Here is a 25,913-nt window from a genome sequence, read left to right as displayed (position 1 = left end):
CAGGGACACATTTGAAAACCTGTATTAATTCTGAGTTGCAAAAAAACTTAAAATGACACAAATCACGTCTTTACATACTGGTGCAAGACTTTTTTTTAAATAAAAATGCAATCAGAAATGGCATCAATCTCAGTTTGAGTGTGGCACTTTCCAGCACAGACAATGGTTTATGATTTGCTAAGTTGCTTCTTCTAAGCAGAAGAATCCCTTTCAAGTGATTTTTGGGAAGTCACTTCTGATTATGTCTAGTAGGGGTAACATAAAAATGTCTAGTCTGGTATATAATTCTGCGCAATAAATAATTGATTTCATTATTTTAGTTGCAAGACACAATGTTAGCTTGTGAGTTCCACACAGGCAGCAGATCCACAGTGTTGTCTTCCGAGTTCCTCCCATGTTCAATCAGGATAATGACTATCAAAATGTACTGCTGATTTCTCACCTTTGAGCAAAATGTGAAGAGTCCTCAAGGTTGATTTCAAACACAGAGTTGCAGCTCCACTTACCATCATGTGTCACATTCAATACAATAATTCCCTGGAACAGGAAATGGTTATATAACTATGAATCCCACTGGAGATGAACTCCACAGTCAGCAGCTCTGTGGGGATTTTAGCCACTTTCAGTATTTCTGGTGCCAGACTGTGTGGTTGAGACACACCGACTCTAATGTTTGTTGCTTGTTTCCTGCCCTAGCTTAAAAAGAAAGGGTAGCCTTGGTAATCCCGATTAACAGTTTAAATGAACTCTAAAAGACCAAACAACCTGGGTCTTGGACACTGTAGACACGGATGGGGGCAGTGGGACCCTTTAAATATTAACCAAGTGGACCCTGAACACGCTGTTTTATGATGGCAAGAGATTTGCTTGAGCCAGAGAGCATCAGCAAATGTCAGGCCGAATCATCTTAGGGACATCAATAAAACATATCAAAGCAATGCTTTAAAAACCTCCACAGCCCATCCTGTCGGTTTCAGTATGTCTCTGGGATGACCCACTCTAAGTCCACTAATACACACACACGCAACAGTAACACACACATTTCATGTTTTACAGGTTACGAGAACTACAAAACATAAAAAATAGAGGAAAAATACCTGATTTGAGTTCCTGTGATCGCACCACATCTTGCCCTTAAGTCAAATTCACTCACACCTAAAAAAAAATAAGGAAAGTGTTAGATTTCTTATTTACATTATCTATAAGAATTGATAACATCTACAGAGAAACAAGCGCAGAGCATACCGTGCCCAGTCAACTGTAGCACAATCATCTTCTCACTCATTTGTGAATATGAGTATAATTCATAATCTCATTATCTGATAATATCCCTCCAGTCTCCCACGTTTCCTGTCAGTCCCCATTATACTACTCAGTGATGCATACAGTAGCTGCTCTGCAAACGTCCGGAAGATGCCTGGTGCAAAGATGGAGATCAGCTTTGCAGTGTATGAGGTTATGTATTGTGATGTGGTTGATTCAAGGTACCTTCATTATAATTCCGTTTGGCTCGCAAATTGGCATCTTCTATCTGAATTAAATATCTTTCTCTGGACCAAATCTGAATCTTGTTAGACACTTGTCAAGTCATATATAAGCATTATACGTGTATATATATATATATATATAAAGTCTGCCAACGTCTTCACCCAGTTAGCACTGTTTAAGATAAGCAGGTCCAAACACAGCACTGACTCAGTACAATCATCGAGGTATGACCTGTGGATTTATTTTACATCTGAGTAATCCTAATATCCACCGCATGCATTTTCAAAGACTTTGGATAGTACTTGAAGGAGCCATATGGGCTTTTCTTGTAAATAACAAAAATACATATACAAATTCAGTGTTACTATTTAAAACATTAAATTGAGTTTATCCTTGAGCTCAGTCATACATGATGCATAATGTCAATACAATAATGTTGACGTAAGAATATAGCCTTATGAACTAATCAATTATCCAACATTAGGAATGACCAATGAACAGCACATCTCTCAAAGCATCTAGGCCTACATATCATTTTCTGTTCAAGGCCAGCAATCATATGATTATGTTGCTAATGGAGTGAAATTACCTGCAGAGAACTTAAGGATGCAGGCAAGTCTGTCGGCATTGAGAGATCTTAAGACTTGTTCACCTCATCAGAGTAATCAAACAAATTAAACAGCAATTAGATGGAACTGCAGAGACCCACTGAGAATCTTCTTCCCACATGCTTAACAAACACCACCGCATGTATGTATAGCTAATGTGCTACATATACTCTTGCTAGTTGCTACCCATATATGCACTCAAATGTGATTCATGAAAATAAATACAAAATGTCAAGTTGTCATCACAAATCCAAAAGTGGAATCCATCAGGTCATTATTGAAGAGATGGAATGAATTTGCCTGCATTAAGGATCGTTAATAGAGGGTGAATAATAGAGAATTCTCCATGAGACACACTGATTCAAGAAATTCATCAAGGGCGATACAGATTAAAAGAACATCATGCATTGTTGGCATTAGTTAGAATTACAAATATGAGAGAGACAGACAAAGAGGGAATTGGAGGAGTGAGAGGCCCTATCAGATTTCAAAAAGCAGTTCATATAGCAAAGGTAAGCAACTGTGAGATAGGCTTTAGTGTCAAGGAACGTGTGGGAGTGGATAAACACATGTCTCAGATGCTCCAGCAGACGATAGTATATGCCCCAGTCACGGATTGTTTCCCAAAGCAGTCATTTTGCTTCATTTCCCGTTCCATCCTTCAGTAATGAATAGCATTCATCACTGCATGGATGTGTCTGGGGTACAAGACAAAAAAGGAGGGGGGGGGGGGCGGACAATGGAAGGACAAGTGATTGTCTTTCTCCTCTGCTGACATGCTGTATGAAACTTAATAATTATAGTCAAAAGGCTTCCTGACATGCAAATCATCTGGTCTTCATTAGAACACCATGATAGTCCCGTACACCATCTATCTATTCTATGTACACATCCAGTGAATACAAGGACAGTTGTAGAGGTTCAACAATCACAGAGACAGGCACAGATAGGAATGTTCTCTGGAAATGAGTCATGGCGTTCATCAGCCTTGCTGTGCTGATGTAGTCTGGTGGCAGCTCGGAGGATAAAAGCTCACTGCAGCCATTGTCACTGTCACCACATGCTGACTTTACTTCTGATGGTCTCTACACCCCCCCCATCCCCCTGTGGTCCAGAGGACAATATTCTTTCTCGCTGCACTGTGCCATGCAGTTTCAGCCTGGATTTCCCTACGAGCTTAGTATAGCGCTCTCATTGTTCGTCACTTCAAAGGAAGCAAGAGAAAAAAGAAGAGAGCGAGAGAGAGAGCAAGGGAGAAAAAGACATGATAGAAACAGGGTGAGAAAAGAACCATGAAAAAGCAAAAAGCACAGGGGACGCAGCAAGGGAACAGAGTGGGGGAGATGGAGGGAAACCATAAGAAAAAGAAAAAAGTGAAGAGACGGTCAGACTCTCGAATGCAATAGTTGCTTTCACAGCAGCTTAACTGCCAAGTGATACGTTAAGAATATCTGAGCAAAAGAAAAAAAAAAAGTAGGACGAAGAGCAGCTTTATTTAGGTTTTACTGCAACTATGAGTTATTTACAAAGGCCAAGCATCAATTTAAAAACTGCTTACTGTATGTTCCTTGAGTAATATCTAGATAAAACAATAAATGGCTATCAAAATCATTTGAAGTAGTAACAGTTTTGACATAATGTCAAGGACATCTACAGTATGTATTGTGTTAGAGAGATATCTACTGAAATGACCATGATAACTGGCTAGCCCTGGCTGGCCTGGTCCTGTCTTGTAGTACAACTTGTTCCTCTAGAGGCAGTAGTGAGCCATTGTAGCGCCAGACTGCCTCAGTGGCCGTTTCTCAATGTCGAGTACACCTGCTGCAGAGCCACAATTTCAAGTATACTACGTCATCGAGTGGCGCCGAGTGCTGGGCATTTAAACAGTCCGTCTGCGCCACTTCATGACGTAGAATACTTGAAATAGTGGCTCTGCAGCAGGTATACTCGACATTGAGAAACGGCCAGGGTGTTTTCTCTATTAGTTATTGTCTTTACAATGTAATGTCCCCATTATTTGAGAAGAAATCCTTTTAGTGGGTTAAGTACATTCTTATAATAAGTGAGAAATGGATTTACCTTCTGTTTGATAGCTATCACACTGGAAAAATAAGAAACTGTAAATATATGCAAGCATTTATGGCATTCATAATTAATATCTAATTCTTAATCGTGAATTGTTTCATTTATTTAACATTAGAAATGTATTAGTCTGGGCAAACTTTTTCTGTTGAGATTCCTGGAAAAGGGAAATACATTTTCATTAAAAAAAAGTTGATTCTACGCAAGGAATACAACTTGAAGTGGTTACCTGTTATAAATACCTAGGTATCTGGCTTGATGATTGTCTCACTTTTACACTTCATGTAAATAACCTGCTTAAAAAGCTGAGGGTTAGGCTAGGTTTCTTTTACAGAAACAAGTCCTGTTTCTCGCTTGAGGCCAGGAAAAGGCTAGTCACTGACCTTTTTACCTGCGCTGGACTATGGTGATTTTTTATATATGAATGCACCTGCCAATTACCTGAGCAAGTTAGATGCTGCGTATCACAGTGCACTGAGATTTTTGACAAATTGTAAAGCACTTACGCACCACTGTACCCTGTATACCAAGGCGGTTTTGCCATCACTTACTGTACGGAGGCTCAGTCACTGGTACTTTTTCATTTACAAAGCCATGTTGGATAAACTACCATCTTATATCTGCTCCCTGATCTCTCGGCGAATTGAAAGTACTTATTGCCTGATATCGCATGCTGTGGTTTTATTAAATGTGCCAAGTGCTAGGACTGTCTTAGGGAAGAAAGCTTTAAGATGTGCAGCTCCACTAACATGGAACAGTCTGCAAAAATAATGGAAAATTACCAAGCTAGTACCACTACATGTTTTTAAAGCTCGGTTGGATGCTACAAAATCAGATGCTGTTGCTACCTGTACATGTGGTTAAATATGTCAATTGTAATCCCTCTACATTTTGCTGTATGATGTCCTTTTGTTGTTCTGTTGTTTATGTTTTTATGTCTTCTTGTGGAACCTACTGCTGCAGGTCTCCCTTGAAAAAGAGATCATTGATCTCAATGGGATTTTACCTGGATAAATAAAGGTTTTGAATTGAATTGAATTGATTCAAAACAAAACTCTGTTATTAGATCAGTACGGACGTCAAATGTCCTGTTTGGATTGCCATACATAGCTGTCCAATATGGCAGACCAACTCGCACTTGCGCAGTGCAAATCGGGTAGACGTGCAAATCGGGGAATCACAGCTGAAAATGACATTTAGCAAAGTCTTCTTGATGCTGTGTACCTAAACAATAACATTCATCCCTAAATCACCACAAATCTGGTTTAGTAAACTGACAAACCTCTCATATAGTTTAGGCAAATGAAAACAACTTTTCACATTTAATTTAGCTACCGCTTATTTCCAAAGCAAATTAATGTTTAATTTCACTTTGGGAAACAGGTTTCTTCACTGTCTGGATGAGTTAAACCAGAAGATTGGTCCAAATCTCATGTGTCCAGTAAATATTTTGACAGAGGACAATTATTGTTAAGGTTAACTTGAAAAAGGTTATTGAAAATGTACTGCTGCTATGATTGGAAGGAAATGTTATTAATGGAAATGATTATGGAAAGCTTACTGACATGCAAGTGGAGGAAGCAAATACGTTGTTAATCTATAAGTCTGACCTCCAAACACGTCAGGTAGTTTTTTTAGAGAGGACAGTTACACTTCAGTTTTCATAATTAAAAACCATGCAATGGTATAGAAAGAATATTTCTTCAGGTAAGGTATCTGCTTCGTGAAGATAATGAAGAATTATGAGGTGCATGAACGACACCGCCCACTGCTCCACCAACCTCTTAATTACCTGTCTCAGAGTCTGGCTGTTCTGACAATGAAAGGGTATTAGTTAATCCATGTAGCATTCAGAAAGAATGACAACTGTATAAAATCACTATTCAATGAAAACTCTCACATTCACAATCCAACCTGTTCGTCCTCTAGTTGGTATTTTGTAATTGAAATGCATTTTCATTAATTCTACAATTGAGGAAAGGCTATTATTACATTAAGATAGCTAATTATTACAATCCATTTAATAAAAGGAGATATTCAAAAGGACAAATGTTCATGTTGCATTAGATAGATGCTCTGCAAGCTAATCAATGTCTTGTTTAACTACATTAAAAGCTAAAATTAAAAGGATTTTATCCACTAAAATAAGTCTCGTCAAAAGACACGGACGGTTGAAATACAAATATTTTCAGCCCCACAGCGAGACATTGAAAAAAAAGTATAGTCATTAAAAATACATGATTATGTGGCTCATCTTTGCTGAGCCTCTTTGGGTTGTTGCAGAAGAAGAAGAAAAGGTCATCTTCAAAAAGGGGTAGAATATACATGCTTGTTGAAGGGAGATATAAAGAAATAGCACCAAGATCAGGCTGTGAATATATAGTAATGTCTTTAGGGACCACACAATTGTCACGGTCACAGTATAACTGCAGTATCTCTTGTACTGCTCTGGCTCTTGAGAGCCCTGCATGAGGTGAACACTGAACAGCCAAAGTCTCGAGAACAAATCATAGGCTTTCACAAGCTGAAACTTGATGTGCTGCATTTCCACGTAAGACATATGTTACCGGTTTGCTGTATGTAGTGGCAAAATGAATGCATGCAGGGGCGGAAGCCAGTGAGGGATTATGGATGGTTTTTAGCCTATTTATATAGGTGGGTGGTATACTGTATAGATAGTGTGAAACCCTGCATGTGGAGTGAACATGAAAAGGACTGCAGAACAAAAGACTATCACGACTGGAAAATCTCCTACCTTGATTTAAATGTGTTTTACTTATGATGCATCTTATTATGCATTTCTGTTACAAACCATCATAAGATGACAGCAGTTTAACTTTTATCAAAGATGTAAATTAAATAATGTCAAACTTCAAAAAATACATTTACGAGCCAGATTCAGTCAGAAGATGATGACAAATCCTCTATCAGTTCAAACAGGCGATGAGTGGTTGTTAAAAAAATAAAATGATATCAACACCTGTACACAAATGCAGTCACCCTGGATGCACCAGACTTAATGGGACCATTCATCATCTATGTCAGCATAGATGGCTAAAAGCAGCTCCCCTTTATGAATTCATTCAGCATGTGCCACTCACAGTCTGATAGCCATGGACCTGTGGTGGTGGCCATTACGCTGAGCTATTGCTTATTATTAACACGTGTCTCTGCTGATGTGCTTTAATGGACAGTAAAAGCCATTGAGACACGCTCTAGTGAGAAAACAGCCACATTCAAACTGCCACTTTAGAACAGAAGACAGACTTGGTTAATGAGGGACTGCAAGACAGAGGGATAGAAAGGAACATAGATTTGCCCATTTAGTCCGGGAAATTACCGCAGATTCAATTAAACCCCACAGCCAAATTGAAAAGACTAATGCAAATGATTGAGTTTTATCTTATCTTTCTCAGCACAGCGATGAACATTGATGACTGTTTTCCAGAGTGGAGAAAACACATTTTGAGGCACACTGCACTCTGAGCTTGCAGACCTTTAACAACCTTTGAATTGCCTATGAACTAGAAAAGTGTACATGGGTTGCTGCCGGATCATTCACCGACTGTATAACTAGAGGGATGTGTGGTTGGCAAAAGCCCAGCAGGAGTAGGAAGAAGGATTTGATTGGCCTTCACCGTTTTCATCAAAAGTTTGGCTCTTTTTTGTTGAACTCTTGTACATACGCTTTCCTGCATCCAGTACACCGATGACCTTTGCCGCACGTGTACAGAAACAAACCACTTCGACAACAGATCAAAGTTGTAAACCAAGAGACATCTGAAAGATTACCGTGTGCTCTGTAGTCCCTCTGTTGGTCCTCTGCAATGTTTGTTTGTGTACCTTGTCTGTTCTGATTGTTAAAGAGGCCAGGGGCACTCGGGGCTCTCTGCTTTCTCCCTTCCTGCCCCAGTACTAATGTTTGAATCTGATATTTTGTTTGTGAAGATGGTACAGGAAGTCTCACTTTGTGGCTTGGTCGGTTCTATTTTGTTTTCCTTATCTCTTTGTACTCCATAGCCCGATACATGATTGTCCTGGGGCCTCCTCTTCTTTTTTACTATGCTAGCAACATAGCTCTAAGAATATCAAAGTTGGTCAGTCCAATTCTTTGGTCCTGATCAAATGATCTCACTTTACCCAACTATTTGATTGATTGTTGTGTAATATTAAACAGACATGTATGATCCCCAGAGGATGAAATGTGCCATGTTTGGTGATCTCCTTAAATTGTGGTTGACATACAGTATGTGGTTCTGAGTGAAAGATCTCAACAACTATTTGGATTGCAATGAAATCTGTATAGCAGATGTAATAAATGTAATGTATTAAATATGAATAACCCAAGCCATAAACACATGAATTCGTATAAAATATAGGAGATTGAACGTACTCAACTCTGATTATCAGCAGCAACAGACCACAAGTTATGATTGAGTAACAGGACAACAAAAAACTCGCTTGCAAGGCTCTTTACCATATAGAGAAAAAAGTGATTATATTCACTTCGCTCGATGTAAATAAAAATGAGCCCCTTTCAGGTAGTAAATATAAAATTACTAACCACCTATTTTCATCAAGCTAGGCTAACTTAATTCAAATTAGATCACCCGGGTGAAGGTAATTCCCCCGACAGCTGCAATAATCAGTATATATATTGCCTTACGCTAGAATAATGTAATTATTTGAGTTCATTGAATGAACATATGAATGGAGATTTGAATTGCATGTGGCCCTTTTAAAAACATAATAAAGGAATGTTCAATAACCATAGAATCAAGATTCTTACTCACTAGAAAATGATGAATAGTAATTATTTCCATTGACCTTCGGCAGGAAATGAAAGACCAGAATAGTGTTGCAAAAGCTTAAAGTAGCATAATAAATCCAACAGCACCACAAGAAGTGTGTGTGCTGGTGTCCCCGTTGTTGGCTACACCAACACAAGACCTCAGTCTGATCTGATACTAAATAAAACAGACTCTTCCGTTAGGTGTTCATGTGGTGCTGTGACCCACTCTGGCAAACACCCAACTAAAACATGGGCTTGATGTGTTCCAGCATTGCGTTGTGTAACATTTAGCAGAGTTCCATGTGAAAATGCCAAGGAGAAATGTTTTCACCAAGACTCTTCAAGTAAAAGGAGAATTCTAGCCATTGATTGCTCATTGAAGCATTGGTGGCCTTTCCAAAGGTGGCCTAGATTTTTCTCCGGGTTCTGCAAATGAAAATCGATTACAGGAAACTTTAAACATAAATAGGCCATGGCAATTTCTCTTGCACTGGACTGAGTTCTACGATATGAACCGAAGGTCACAAAGCAAAACATTTATAAGCTAGGGTGACATGTCCAATTTTGCTTGATAACCTATCATACTGAACAATAAAGTAAGAAACAAAAGGTGCCATATGGGGACACATTTAGGGGCACAGAGGCACAGAGAATGGGCCGTGTGTCAGATACAAATAATTGATATTGTCCAACTGTATTAGAGGGGCAATATATTCTCAGAGAATTCTCCATGAAAAAGGCTGACAGGAGCAGACAAAGTGAAAGGATGTGTTGTCATTTTCACGCAAAAAAAAGACCAGTGTGATGTATGCCCACTTTCTATTCCAGGGGTTTGTCATGCTCTATTTGGTTATGTTAAAAACACATTTATGTAGCCCACCTTGAAAGTGAGAAAGAGAGGGCTTCAATTAAAACCCGACATCAGCACAACGTCACAGCTAATTTACTTAGATCACAAGGTGTGCGTACTGCACAATCCTGCTGAGTGCCAATAAAAACTCTGCCCCCTTTTGCACATCCAGAAAACCATTAATGAAGCCTCTAGCTGAGAGGAAGCCTTTTTATCATGAGCCTTTCGAGAGCAAACAAGTGCAACATGGCGCTTTCTTAAATGTCACGGTCATATGTTGCTTTGATAAAGGCTACGCTCGATGTATATGCTTTTGGGGGATAAATGTCATCCCTCGTAGGAAAGGGAAAATAACAGCGGTGTATCTCCTTCGAGACCCTTTGATCTCACAAAATAGTTTGAAGACAAAGAGGCAATAGATTTCTCTGGCTGTCAACGAATTTTTTTGTATCAAACATAACTGAATACATTTATGGGAGATTTCCTTGGGAATCATGTGATAAATAAATATGACAGTTTATGTAAGTATAGTATATGTTATACCGTTGTTTATATATATTTTGCAGTTCAGGTTGAGGTAATCATATAGATATTTCAGTCCACAGGAATTCCTTATCTGTGAGGGCTTCACCCTGGAATAGATGGGTCGTTATGTCATTGGAAAGTGAACGTCCTGACATTTACTAATAGGTCATGCAGACGTTCTGAAACACACAGATATTATAAACATTATGTTATGTGCTTTGTCTATAAAGAGCTTTAAAGACTTTGTTTTTCATTTGCATTGGACTTCATTGAAATCAGCTACTTTTCACTTTCCTTTGTAAGACTTACAGAAATTATTCAAGTAAGCTTTAGGTTAATAGGATTTAGGGGACACCACATAGTTGCTGTTAATGTCAGTGCTTATATATTTTTGAAATCTGGCTTTGAAACTCCACAGTCTTCTGCAGTCCATGCTGTTTTTAGTATTCAATTATTATTGATTCCATCTGCAGTTCACTGTGCACAGACTATCATGAGGCCTGTTGGTTTCGGCTCAATGCTGGCAGGTTGACAGTCTGTCTGCACTTGCTCCAGAATCCCTATTTTCACCTTGAGTCGCTCATACATCAGCGCGAGCCCTTTCCAGCATTTTCAGTCTGAATATGTAATACAGCACCAGAAATAACCACAAACAAGCCGCAGAATATCTTTGCTATGTGTTTTTTGTTTTAGAAACATTCAGTCAATATTTTTCAGAATTTAGAGTGAGAAGGATAGTAAAGTTCAGCTCTGATAGGAGTACAAATTCCCAGCTTCATCTAAGGTCAACATTGTCAAGCTGTGATGATTGAGAGATAGGTAATTGATCGTGAAATTGTCATCGCACCTGCAGGACATTATAACAGTGCTCAGGAAAGTGATAACCTTCACGACGGGATGCAAGGTTACTGAGCTATTTACTCCCTCAGCCTAGACGCTGAATAAATGCACTGTCAACTTGAGGAAATATTTGTAAGAGGCCTGTTGGTGTTATGAGAATGGTGATTGTGCTTGCCAACTGGCTTTTGGATGCAAATGGTAGTTTTAGTTTATAAATAGTCCTACAGATGCATGTGTTAATGGGGTTGTCAGAGAAGAATTCATAAAGAAATGGGGGTAAGGATTAGAACAAAACTGTGAAGATTTTTCCAAAAGGTTTGATTCGGTGTCCTCTAATGGATGTCCTCAAGAGGAGAAAGCAGGAAAAGACTAGGACAAGAAGATGGGCAATGAAAAGTTTAAATGTGAAGCGTTTACTTTAATAAAGCATCAATTGACTACTTTAATAAAGGAAATATCGTTTCCATATTCATTGAATTCCATTGCCAGCAGGTTATTAACCCTCTGGAGTGGAGTGCACCAGCTGGGCATAAGCTGGGCGTAACTCTACGTCCGACGTAGAACCGAAGGCTAAGACCAAACTAAAGTTATGACTAGTGCACCACTTAGACTTAAGCCCTGTATGCGTTGCGCCCGGGTGTAACTTTTACGCCTAGTATGGAGCAGGCGTAAATCGGAAAGACAGACTAGTATCCATAGTAACGTAAAACAGGCAAGAAGGATATTAACGATGGCAGGGCGTCTTGTTTACATGTTTAACAATGAAAGGGCATTAAGAAGAGAAAGAATCGCCCGTGATCGAACAAACCCACTGGACATCTATTCAGACAGTGAACTGATAGAGAGGTTTCGTTTCGGCAGACAAGCCCTTTTTGATTTAATCGAGGAGATCTCCCCTCAACTCCGGCACGGATCAGATCGAAACGCTGCGCTCTCCCCAACCTTGCAGGTGCTGATTGCGCTCAGATTCTACGCGAACGGGGACTTTCAAAAATACTGTGGGAGACATGATTAATGTTCATCGCACAACTGCATGTCGGGCTATAAGACAAGTTCCATTGGCCCTCCAGCACCGATTTCTTTCTCCGTCAGTTCCCGCTGTAGCTCTGACAAATCCCTCTTTCTCTTTCGGGTGCGGCCATTTGGGATTCCCCTTGAGTCATCGCTGACGCTGTGGGTGTGGGAATTCCCTCTTCTCTGCGGTCCTCTGAGTCTGTAAAATGGTAAAATGGCATTGCTTGGCAACAATTACTGTTTCGCGTGTATTCACGTGGACGCGCATCTTAAGACCAGGCGCAGCTACGCCCGAGACTAGTCAGGCTTGGTGCACTCGGTGTAAATTCGAATCACTACGTCGGACGTAGCTAAGCCCAACGTTAGAGTTAAGCCCTACTTTTTTACGCCCATCTGGTGCACTCCACTCCTGGAGTCTAAGGGTATTTTCTCGATGTTTTCTTAAATCACCTTTTAAATGTATTTCTTCTAACATGGCACCCCATGTGTTACATATCAAAATGCTCAGGACAATCTCTGGTATTGCTATATATGCAAATTACTCACCTTAGAGCACTGTTTGAGATAAGTAGCTCAAAAGCTTAAAATTTGACATCCGATTTTCGGAAAATCTTCAAAACTCTTGTGAAAACACAAATTTACTCATGTAATCGAATTGTTTTGGTGTTTTAGATTTGGTTACCAAAGTCTTAGGATCACAAAAACAGTGACATATTTGAATTACACTGTATATAAATGTGTTATTCATGTCTAAAATGAAAAAAATTAAATTCGAATTTTGAGTAAAACAGGTGTTTATCACTACTTTCACCACACACTACTTCATATTACATACCAAGGTTCATGTGATGTGTACAAATACAAATTGAGCATTCAACCTTGTTTTCAACCAACAATTTATTATAAATATGTTTTTTTCAACCAACTATTTATATAAATATAAGAAACTGGAAGATATAACTATTTACAAAATTGAACATCAGAACTTTCAACCAACTATTCATTATAAATGTCAAGACAGTGTCAAGGTCTTTGTCTGTCTTCCAAGACAGTGGGTCTGGCTGCTGTGAAGATGGGGGTGATGGTGCATGGGTTGCTGTGTAGGTGGGGTGTGCAAGTGCTATACAAGACCTCCATGAGACCTCCTTGCTGGCTGGGTTGAAGGTGATGGCTGTGGTGGAGCCTTTGTGCTGAGGTGTATCTTGACCTGGTGGCAGCCGCAGATGGAGGCTGCTGTAGTGATGCTGGTCTGCTGGTCCTTGGTGGTGATGGCTCTGGTGAAGGCCATTGAGCCACAGTAGATCTTGACCTGGGGGCCGGCAGAGATGGATGTTCTGGCTGCTGGATAAACGCCGCCTGTGGGCCACTAGGCCCAGGCAGCTGTGAAACATCTCTGTAAAACAAATTAAAATGTAGGACAATAATTACTAATTTCATTGACATAAAGTTCAAGTAAAATGTTGCTCAAGCACAAATAACAATGCACACATAAAAAGAAAGTTTGGGAGGTTGGAGAAGGAGTCTCTCTCGATCACACACACACACACACACACACACACACACACACACACACACACACACACACACACACACACACACACACACACACACACACACACACACACACACACACACACACACACACACACACACACACACACACACACACACACACACACACACACACACACACACACACACACACACACACACACACACACACACACACACACACACACACACTATAAAATCACATATACATAGGCTACATCTGATTACAAAGTCTCATCTGTACAGGGTAAAATAATAACAGGCACACATAAATAAATCTATGTCAAAGTCTCATCTGTACAGAACAGTATGATAAAATAATCGATGGCAAAAACATGTCACTGTAAATGTCTCCGTTGTGGGACGAATAAATGATTAATTTAATCATCGACACATGTAATCTCACTTTTACACACCAAAATAACGTTAACACAGAGTAAAACGTTTGCTAATGGAGAGTCTATGTTGTCCCAATAAAAAGTTCATGACTCTCGATAAAAAATATATATCAATAAACCTATTGTTCATTTTCGCGGTAGGCTATCCCCCACACATTGCCAGTACACTATTACTGTAATATTTACACTTACCCATGTCCAAATGGATCCTTGTTGTTGTCTTTGTATTCTTCTTCTTCAGAAGAGTTGAACACTTCAGGTTCTGAGGCTCTATCTTCACTGCTGCTAGCAAAACAAATCTTTAGCGAAGTCGGCAACTGTAAAGTTTTTTTTAGCCATTTTCTCCGTTTCTCTCTCTCCCCTCACAGACGTAAATTGATGGGCGACACGTGGTTTATGTTTTGTTTACTTGGTGGGTAGGCCCTAGTGATTTCTCGATGTCCATTGGTCATTTCAGACCATGATGGCTGCCGGCCGGGATTTCCTTGACGGACACACGAATCCACCAATCCCACACAGTGTAAAGTCAAGCTGCTTTGAGCGGCCATATTGGCTGCTGTGCCCTGGTTACAGTCTTACAGGAGATACCACTGGAAAGCTATAGCTTACTTACGTAACCCCAGTTCTCAGAGTAACATGAAGTGAGATGTCTCACTATGGGATGCGCCTCATCGCGGAGCAAACAGAAGCATCAATCTCATTACGCCAATCCTGATTGGCTGGTGATCTTGACGTCAACGTCAGGGGAAATCACCCCCTATAAGTAGCCTGCGCCACGACGCATGCGTCATTCAAAATAAGCACCTCTTCTCGCTTCACCATAGCAAGGAGGGCCGTCTGGTGAGACATCTCACTTCATGTTACTCTGAGAACTGGGGTTACGTAAGTAACCTATAGTTCTCATTCATAACACTCCATTCGATGTCTCACTATGGGAAATTGTAGCTCCCGTATTGCCAGACGAGCTTATCTCGAAAATCACCAAACCAACCAGAACTCAACAGGTAGAGCTCTGACTCAACCAGGTGCCCAGCACTGCTTGAGTCACACCGGGAGCAGAACGCCCAGCCTGTTAAGAGGCGGACAAAAGTGAGCGGCGAGGACCAGCTCGCCGCTGCACCGATGTCTTGGATGGGAGACATCCTGGACAGAGCCCAGGATGCAGCCAGACCCTGAGTCGAAAGAGCTTGCGGACCCGAGGGTGCCTGCGAACTCTGACTCGTATGGGCCCCAAAGCAATTGCTTCCACAAGACAGTGGGAGAGCCATTGCTTATAACAGGCTTACCCTTATAAGGGTTAGCCCAGGACACCAGGAGTTGGTCATTATGACAAGCACCCCTGATCTGTCCATACAGGTGCGTAAGCACGAACTGGACACAGCAAATCCAGCTGCTGTTCCCCGGAGGGACCCAGCGGCGGAGGAAATGCCTCAATGTCCATTGGGGTACATGACCCAACCCCCTTGAGTATAAGGACAGGGTTGGGCTTCAACAACCCTCTCGTTTGCCCTGGGGTGAACCGAGTGTGTGAAAAAAATATGTACAGATAGTGCATGAAAACATTACTGGCTCGCCTGGCGGAAGCCAGGACCAGTAACAGCACTATATTAGAGAGACCTGGTGTAGGAATCTCTCGCACTCTGAATAGTGTTTATCACCCTATGAGGGAGTCTCACTGTATTCAGGTTGTACCACTCACGGGCCAGGCCCATAAGGCCAAGCGCTCTGGGTGTGGGTGAAAAATCTCCCCCCCCGCCTGGGACAGTATGTCCCTGCGTAGTGGGAGCTGCCATGGCTGCCCGCACAGCAGCTGATAAATCTCCGCCAGCCAGTACATAGCGGGCCAGTGCGGAGCTATCAGGATAAGTGTGTGGCGTTGTTCTCTCACTCTGGCCAGAGTTTGGGGAATCAGAGCCAGGGGTGGGAACGCGGACAGAAGGCCCGAAGGCCAAACGTGTGCGAGTGCGTCCACGCCTAACGGTGCGTTTAAGTCGCGCATCGAAAAGAACAGCTGACATTGAGCATTTTCTTTTGATGCGAACAGGTCCACCGTGGCTCTACCATAACACACCCACAGCTGGCTCACAATCCTTGGATGTAGAGTCCAGTCTGCATATAGTGGTGCACCTCTGGACAGTAGGTCAGCCCCGAGGTTCAACACACCCGGTACGTGCATCGCTCTCAGAGAGAGGAGACGCCCGCTGCTCCATAAGATCAGTTTGCGTGCCAGCATGTGTAACTGGAGAGAACGCAAACCCTCTTGGCGGTTTATATACGATATTGTAGTCGTATTGTCTGTCCTCACGAGGACATGGTGTCCTCTGAGAAAAGGCAGAAAGCGTTTTAGGGTGAGGAACACCGCTAAAAGCTCTAGGTAATTTATGTGCGCCCGCTGGAGGTCTCTGCTCCAGAGACCCCTCACCGGACGGCCTTCATAAATACCTCCCAAACCAAACATGCGTCCGTGGTGACCACCTTCCGTGAAAGGACAGCACCCATAGGCACGCCCCGTACTAGAAAAGTCGGGTGCAGCCAGTGGCGCAGTGCCGTTACGCATTTCACAGTAACCATTACTCTCCGCGCGCCATGACGCGCGGTGTTTAGTTTTAAGGCGGCCACCCAGCGCTGAAACTGCCTCATGTGTAAGCGTCCTAGTCGTACGACCAGGATGGCTGACGCCATGAGCCCCATTAACCGCAGGCATGTTCTGAAGAGAACATGTTTGCGCAGCTGGAATTGAGCGAGACAAGCTCTGAAAGCTTTCACTCTTTCCACTGACAAGGGAGCTGAAAAGGGCACCGAGTTCAGGCGTAACCCCAGGAAGAGTATAGTCTGCGCGGGGCACAACATGCTCTTCTCTGTGTTTATTATGAAACCCAGGTTGAGCAGGTGCTTTACGAGAACATTTGTCTGCGTAACAGCCTCCTGCTCCGACTGTGCGAGAAGCAGCCAGTCGTCCAGGTAGGTCGCCAGGCGAATACCCTGTTGTCTTAACGGGGTTATCACGGCTTCCGTACATCGTACAAACACTCTTGGACTGAGAGACAGGCCGAAGGGAAGTACTCTGTATTCGTAACAGATCCCCTGAAATGCGAACCTCAGATATTTCCTGTGTGGATAATATACTGGGATGTGGAAATACGCATCTTTCAGGTCGACTGATGTAAACCAGTCATCTTGTCGCACGAGACGCAGCAGAGATGTGTGAGTGAGCATTCTGAATTTGTATCTTTTTAGATATCTGTTCAGAACCCTCAAATCCAGTATTGGCCGAATTCCGTTCCCTCCTCGTTTGGGAACGAGGAAATACTTGGAATAAAAGCCACTCTGACTCTGCTCTTCAGGTACAATAGATCTAGCCCTCTTTTCTAGAAGTGAGAGGATCTCTCTCTCTAGAATATGGGCTGACTCTCCCCGGGCTTGTGAATACAAAATGCCCGAGAAACGAGGGGGGGTGACAGCGAATTGGAGTCTGTAACCCCGTGTTACTGTCTTGAAAACCAAAGCAGATGTTGTGAGCATCTTCCACTGTGTGCTCCTTAGAGCCAGCGGAGATGTCACATCTCTTACCCTCTGAGACTCTATTTGTTGTGTTATGGGGCCCTCTAGTGTCTGAACACGGTGGTACCCCATTTCAACAGTCCCCACCGCCACTGCGCACGCGCGTGGCGGTGGCTTCACGGACCCGTCAATAATCCGCCTCTTGAGAGATGCCGTAGCTGCTCTCAAAAGGGGAAGGATTGGCGTGCTGTCCTTTACAGCTCTAGCCGGCACTGTGCATGCACGTGACGGTGGAGCCTTCACGACCCCAGCCGGCACTGCGCATGCGCGTGACGGTAGTGCCCTTAAAGCCCCAACCGGCACTGCGCATGCGCGTGGCGTTGGTGCCTTCACAGACCCATTTATTATCCGCCTTTTGAGAGAGGCCGTAGCTGCTCTCTGAAGGGGATTTATAGTTAACGGACTGTTTATTGTTTTTCTTTCCATTTTTTTGAGCTGCGCCCTTGGTCTAAGCCTGGATGCGTCAGCGGAAAATGGTTTATTCAAACAACAAAGATGTGACATGTGTTTTATGCGGACTTGAGGATGACGTTGAGGCATCTCTCGAGGCAGCGGGGACACGTTTAGAGCCGGGGAAAGAACTTCCAGCTCTGTCACGGAGGGGAGAAGGAGGGGCTGTCATGCCGCTCGCTTCTTCCTCCTCGACTGCTGGCCGAAATTCTGGGTTGGTTGCGCCTGGGCTGCAGCCGGAACCGGAGATTTTCTAGACCAACTCGCCCTCGTCTCCTGCCTGGGCTGGGGACTCGGGGTGGGCTGCGACCTCTGCTGTCCTGGTACTTTAAACCTAGCAGGGTTCGGAGCAGCTTGGGCGAAGGGCCGCTGTTGCGGAGGCAGCGGCTGGACCCTTCGAGGGAGACAGAGGTGGAGGGCCTCGTCTTCCTTCTTTTTCGACTCGCACTTCCTCTGCATGGAAGCGAGAGCGGAGCCGAAAATCCCCTCGGGAACGATGGGCATATCAAGCACATCTTCCTTTTCCTGGTCCGGGAGGTTGGTGAGGTTGAGCCATCTAGCTCTTTCCTGCACCACCATGAACCCCATTACCTTGCCCGTGGCCTGGACGGCGCAGCGTTGGACACGGAGACAAATGTCTGTGACCGCGGCTATCTCGTCCAGAGTGGCCAGTCCAGAATTGCTCGACAGATCCTCACAGAGCTCCGCTTGGTACGCGGTTAGCATCGAGGAAACGTTCAGAGCCCTGGCGGACAATGCTGCGGCTTTGTAGGACCGTTCCGTCATGGTCGACTGGAATCGGTCCGCCTTCGCTGGCAGTGTGGGGTTCCTGCTTGTTGACGGGCCCATCCTCGGTAGGAGGTGGGTTGCCACCAGCGGTTCCATAGGCGGTATGCGGAGCAGGCCGAGCCTCTCCATACCGTCACAGTCAAGGGAGGAGGCACCCTGGATTGGGGCCTTGTTGCTAAAGGGCCGGTCTCTCCACGAGACCGACACCTCATCCAACATCTCCGGGAAGACCGGAAGGAGTTGCCTCTTTGTCCTCGTTGTTTGGGAAAAATGTTTTCCCTCGTAACGGGACCTGGAGGTCTCCTTGGCCACTTCGGGCCACGGGATGTCTAGCCTGGCCGCAGCGCGCTGACACACGGCTTGCAGGTCCATGCTTAGACAGGGCGAAGCTGGTGTGCTATCGCCCGGGAGAGCAGCCATCGCTCCCGGCTTTGCAGCCTGAGCTGGTGACACGAAGATGTCGTCTTCTTGCTCGTCCGAATCAGACAGGAGGAACTCAGAGGCATCCTCTTCGTCCTCCATGTAATCCAATTCTAGGACATCCTCCGCGGGTGAAACCATGGTGAGGTCCAGCCGGGAGCCCCAGCTTGGTATAGCGTGGGGCCCCGTTCCCGCGTCTTATGCCGCCACCGGGTCCCGGCCTGATATGGCGCGGGAAACCGGTTCCGCGGCTGCCGCAGTTGATGAGCCCCAGACCGTAAAGGTGAGGGACTCAGTCTCTGCGGCGGACGCCCCCGCGTCTTGATTGCCAGCCGGCCAATCAATGGACATGAGGGGATCCTGTCCCTACAGGCTAGCTTGTCGTGCTAACCGTCGGCGGAGGCTCTTCATGGTGAGGCGGGCACAATGCCCGCACGAGCCGGGGTTGTCAATAGCCTCCTGGGCGTGTTCCAGGACGAGCAGACCTGGTGTGAGTCTGTGCCTGATATCTTCAACCCGCAGCCGCAGAGTCGAGCCTCCGAGTCGAGCCTCCGAGTCCCTGATTCCTCTGGTGTGAGGGAGAGAGGCGTCCATCTTGTTCGCCGCGAGGCGTGGAGAGGACCCGCTCTTAACAGGTACGTCGAGAAAAACGTGTTACCAATCTGTCTTTAATCCGGAGAAAAAAAGGGCAGTGTGGGTCTTTTTTCTCAAAGAATATTACCTGGTGTGGTAATATTCTTTTAATCCTTTTCTCCTCTGTGAGAAGAGAAAAGAAAAAACGTCCTCGCTACCGTGGTGAGTGAGGGAAAAACACAAGCTAGCAACGGTTGTGTTGCTAACTTGAAAGTCAAAATCTTACCTTAATTCCAGAGGAAGAACGGCGAGGTTGACTATAATACTAACTGGTGTGTTAGTACCATACTCTTCTGCAAGGCAGAATAGGGTAGCCGGCTAACGCCCGTCGACCGAAATTAGCTTTTGATTCAGTCTGTGGACTGTTAAGCTAGCCCGGCTACCATTAGAGATGTGCTCTGAAGCGAGAAGAGGTGTTTGAATGACGCATGCGTCGTGGCGCAGGCTACTCATAGGAGGTGATTTCCCCTGACGTTGACGTCAAGATCACCAGCCAATCAGGATTGGCGTAATGAGATTGATGCTTCTGTTTGCTCCGCGATGAGGCGCATCCCATAGTGAGACATAGAACGGAGTGTTATGAATGAGAACTACTCTTCCAGCGATTCCGCGGATATCTGAATCATATTTCTACTCCTTATAATCGAAAATATATGATTAATTACGTAAAATTATGCCCACCGACTCCAGAGGGTTCAAACTGACTCATTCACTGATGAATAACTGCAAGATACTAAACAATATAAAACCGTAACACGATGTGACAGATGTCTTACTGCCTTCTGTTTTAATAAACATTGTGTTCTTTGTGCTGCTGCTGGTTATATACATAAAAGATAATGACCAAAGAATCATACTTTTTACAAAGTGGAGCACTGTGTAACATTTTAGAAAATCAAATCCCTCTGAAAATGATTGGTAGTCTGCTTTACCTTCATGTAGATATTAGTTACTGTCTTAAAGATAACTCAAGACGAGGGCTTCTCAATTGTTAAACTTTAGATCATCACTAGGGATGTCAGTAATACCAGATAATTAGGTGGTTAATACCAACAGCAGCACAATTCCAGGATTTTTGATACCACGTACAAATAAAAACAAATCCCATATAAACTCCTTTAACATTGCATGATGAATGATCAACGACGTGTTTTTTCTTGAGATCAACCTTCCATGTGTTCATTAAAATATAAAAAATGTTTTTTTCCTCTTTTTCAACAAGCATTATACTCAAAGCAGCAACAATTCAGACCACTATAATATATGTTCTTTATCACGAGTAATGACCTTATTGCAATTATCGACAGAATATTCAATTATTTGCATATTGCACATTTTCCATACTCTGTACACAGTTCCCAGTACAATTTACTGTAGTATGACCCTGTCGTTCTTTTCTTCAGCCATCACAATTTATCATTTTTCAAAGCCTCGAGTGGCCTTGGGTCTACAAAGACGTAAAAACTGTTACTCTGTTGCTACTGTGAAACTCAGAGTAAGTCTGTTTATCACTCAGCATGAGCTCCCAGTCCTCTGCCTGAGGACCTTGTCCATCTGAAATACACAAGATGCAGTTTGACGGTAATTCTGATTGAAAGAGTGTTGATGTTTAACTAAATCCATCCTTATTGTTATGATCCAAGGCTTGAGCGATATCTACAAATCTTTTCAGTTATTCTGTGGAATCTGAGCACAAATTGTAAGTTATAAATGCAAGCATTATTCCAGATAAACTCTCTATACAGAAAATAATACATATAATAATAATACATTTCATTTCGAAGCGCTTTTCCAGGTGCTCAAAGATGCTTTACAGTGGTGATAAAACATGATAAAATAGAATTTAAAAATGTATAAGAACATGATAAAATAACATTTAAAAGTTATTAAAACAGCAACACAGCATAATTCACAGATTAAAAGCCAGTCTGAAGAGGTGTGTCTTGGTCAGTGTTTTGAAAGTGGGGGGGTCAGTGCAGTCTCTGATGTGTTGGGGGAGGGAGTTCCAGAGGGTGGGGGCAGCGATGGAGAAGGCTCTGTCGCCCCAGGTTCGGAGCTTGGTTCGTGTGGGGATAGAGAGGAGGTTCGCTTCTGATGAGCGAAGTCTGCGGGAAGGGGTGTAGTGGTGGATCAGGTCGGAGAGGTAGGGGGGGGCCTGGTTATTGAGAGCTTTGTGTGTTAACAGAAGGATTTTGAAGTGTATTCGTTGACGGACAGGGAGCCAGTGCAGGTTTTGAAGGACGGGGGTGATGTGGTCTCTGGAGCGGGTGTGGGTGAGGAGGCGGGCAGCGCAGTTCTGGATGTATTGTAGTTTATTTAGGATTGTGGATGATGAACCATACAGGATGCTGTTGCAGTAGTCCAGTCTTGAAGTGACAAATGCGTGGATGAGGGTTTCAGCAGCCGGGAAGGTGAGTGAGGGACGGAGGCGGGCAATGTTTTTCAGATGGAAGAAGGCGGTCCTGGTGATGTGGTTTGTGTGTTTGTCAAATTTGAGCTGGCTGTCAAAGATTACTCCAAGGTTGCGAATGTGAGGAGAGGGGGTTAGAGTGGTGCTGTCAAGGGTGAGGTTGAAGTTCTGAGTGGTGTTGGTGCGGGATGGGGGTCCGATTATGATGATGTCAGATTTGTCGTTGTTCAGTTGAAGGTAGTTTGTTTGCATCCAGGATTTAATTTCTGAGAGACAGTTGGTGAGTGTGGAGTGAGTTGTGGCAGTGATGGTTTTTGTGGAGATGTAGAGTTGGATGTCATTAGCGTAGCAGTGATACTGGAGGTTGTGGCGACGGATGATTTTTCCAAGGGGGAGTATATAGAGGATGAAGAGGAGGGGACCAAGCACCGAACCCTGGGGGACGCCTTGGTTCAGAGGGGCAGTGGAGGAAGTGCAGTTATTGATGTGGATGAACTGGTGTCTGTTGGTGAGGTATGATTTCAACCAGGAGAGTGCAGTGTCAGTGATGTTGAGGGATGATTCCAGGCGGGACAGCAGGATGGTGTGGTCGATGGTGTCGAACGCTGCTGTGAGGTCGAGGAGGATGAGGATGTTGAGATTGCCGGAGTCTGAGGAGAGGAGGAGGTCGTTAGTGATTCTGAGGAGGGCCGTCTCTGTGCTATGCTTTGTCCGGAATCCTGACTGAAAGGGTTCAAACAGGTTATTGGAGCTGAGGTGGGATTTTAATTGGAAGGCTACAACACGTTCGAGTAGCTTAGATAGGAACGGGAGATTGGAAATGGGCCGGAAGTTGGACATGATGTCATGTGTGAGTCCGGGTTTTTTCAGTATGGGTGTAACAGCAGCCAGTTTGAGTGAGGGGGGGACTGATCCAGAGCAGAGGGAGGAGTTAATGATTGTGGTTATGAGTTGGGAGATGGGAGGGAGGCATTCCCTGACAAATGTAGTTGGTATGGGGTCCAGAGTGCAGGTGGAGTTCATTCCGGCCATGAGGGTGGAAAGTTGCATTGGGGTCACAGGGGAGAACCGGGATAGGGGCTTTGAGGTGAAGGGGGGGGAGCCAGTGGGGGAGATGGGGAGGGCTGTTGAGGTGGTCAGGTTTCTGTAGATGCTGTCGATTTTGGATTGAAAGAATGAGAGGAAAGAATTGCACTGTGCGGTTGTGAAGGATGGAGTGGCTTTGTCGCAGGGTTTAAGGAGTGTGCTGATGGTGGAGAACAGAGCCTTGGGGTTGCTGGAGCCGGAGTGTATCAGTTGTGAGTAGTAGTTGGTCCGGGCTGCTTTGAGCGCATTATTGTACTGATGTAGGTGGTCGGTGTAATAATAATAATAATTCCTTATATTTATTATAGCGCTTTTCCAGATGCTCAAAGCGCTTTACATACACACATTACACATATTTTGTATACATGCAATGGTCACTGTGGACAATACCCACAGGAGCAAGTTCAGGTGAAGTGTCTTGCCCAAGGACACACCGGCTTTACAGACGCAGCAGCGGCGGGTTTCACCCCTTGATCTGATGATCATTGCACAGCGCACTGCGCCACACCGTCCATCTTCACGCCTCGAGGTCATCGAGGCGCTTTTACAAGTATACATTAGTATTATACGGTGTAGGCATGGAGATGGACTGTTGTGGAGTGGTTTTCTTATGGAGGCGTTCCAGTTGGCGTTTTTGTGATTTCATTTGGCGGAGTTCAGGGGTGTACCAGGGAGCTGAATGTGTGAAAGAGACAGTTTTAGTTTTTTGGGGAGCCAGTTCATCAAGGCAGGAGGAGAGGGTGGTGTTGTAGTAGTCCACTAGTTGACATGGATTGTCAGGCGGGGGGGGAGGGAAGGCGGACATCTTGCGGGTGATGCAAGCTGAGAGTGCTGAGGGAGACAGGGATTTTAGGTTTCTGAAGGTTATTGTGCGCTTGTGTTTTTGGATGGGGATGGGGATATTGATGTCCATGGTGATGGCCAGGTGGTCGGAGATATGAGGGTCGAGACTGGATAGGTGGTGGGCGGTGAGACCTGTGGAGCAGACTAGGTCAAGGATGTGGCCGTGGCTGTGTGTGGGGAAGTTGATGTGCTGTGTGAAGTTGAGGCACTGCAGAGTTTCCAGAAATTCAATGGCATATATGCTGGTTGGGTCATCAATGTGGATATTGAAATCCCCTACGAGGAGCACAGATGGAGATATTGCAGATAGCTGGGTTAGAAGGTCAGAGAGGTCGGAGAGAAAGGTGGGATTTTGTTTTGGAGGGCGGTAAATGATGGCTGTGACCAGGGGAGTGGGACCAGAGAGCTTAAATACCAGGTGCTCGAATGAGGGAATATCAGGGATGGAGATGGTGGTGGCTTTCACATCCTTCCTAAAAATAGCAGCAATACCACCACCCCGTCCGTGTGGACGGGGTTTGTCAAAATAGGTGAATCCTGATGGAGTGGCTTGGTTTAATGAGAAATAGTCCAGAGGTTTTTGCCAGGTCTCAGTGAGAAAGAGAAAATCCAGGTTATTGTCCGTTATGAATTCGTTTAGAATGTGGCTTTTATTGTATATGTAATACTTGTATATCGCCCCCATATTGTGGGCTTTAAACAATCGCAGACTATTCCAAGACAGAGGAGCTGCGCATCTAAAAGCTGTCTTCCCTAAGACAGTCCTAGCAGTTGGCACATTTAATAAAACCACTGCATTCGATCTCAGGCAGTAGCGACTTACAATTTTCCAAGAGATCAGGGAGCAGATATAAGATGGAAGTTTCCCTAACATGGCTTTGTATATAAAAATGTACCAGTGACTGAGCCTCCGTACAGTTAGTGAAAGCAAACCAGCCCTTGCATACAGGGTACAGTGATGGGTTAATGATTTACAGTTTGTCACAAATCTCAGTGCACTGTGATACGCAGCATCTAACTTGACCAGGCAATTGGCAGGTGCATTCATATAGACCAGATCCCCATAGTCCAGCACAGGTAAAAAGATCACAGTGACTAGCCTTTTCCTGGCCTCAAGCGAGAAACAGGACTTGTTCCTGTAGAAGAAACCTAGCCTAACCCCCAGTTTTTTAAGCAGATTATTGACATGAAGTTTAAAAGTGAGACAATCATCAAGCCAGATACCAAGGTATTTGTAACAGGCAACAACTTCAAGTTTTGTTCCTTGCGTAGTTACAATATCTAAAACAGGCTCTGGTGTCTTTTTTGCTTTTGAAAAGAGCATTATTATTATTATTATTATCTATTGAATGTAATACCAGTCACTGGTTAGGTAATGGGCCTTGACCATGTGCATTTACACACTGCTGTCAGCGAGTGTCAAACCCCACCTGCAGCAAAACCACCATATTCCTTATCGTGAAGTGTGAGGAATACAAAACGGGAGCACTGACACCGGCACGTGGGAGGCCTCTTAACGCAAAAGGTTAAGGATTTTTACTAAGCTTAGTAAAGTGCAGAAAATATAGGACTT

The 25,913-nt window shown here is 44.0% G+C and overlaps 1 protein-coding gene across 1 annotated transcript in view; it reads right to left on the bottom strand.

Moving 5' to 3' along the window:
* LOC117459991 (protocadherin-15-like) overlaps window positions 1-25,913 on the bottom strand; it is a 286,712-nt gene that overhangs the window by 223,701 nt on the left and 37,098 nt on the right. The window contains exon 2 of the mRNA XM_034101188.1: window positions 1,098-1,155. The gene's annotated coding sequence lies outside the window, so the exon portion shown is untranslated. The remainder of the gene's footprint in view (window positions 1-1,097; window positions 1,156-25,913) is intronic.

Source organism: Pseudochaenichthys georgianus, chromosome 15, assembly GCF_902827115.2.
Source record: "Pseudochaenichthys georgianus chromosome 15, fPseGeo1.2, whole genome shotgun sequence".
Classification (NCBI taxonomy): domain Eukaryota; kingdom Metazoa; phylum Chordata; class Actinopteri; order Perciformes; family Channichthyidae; genus Pseudochaenichthys; species Pseudochaenichthys georgianus.
This window is presented reverse-complemented; position numbering and strand designations above follow the sequence as displayed.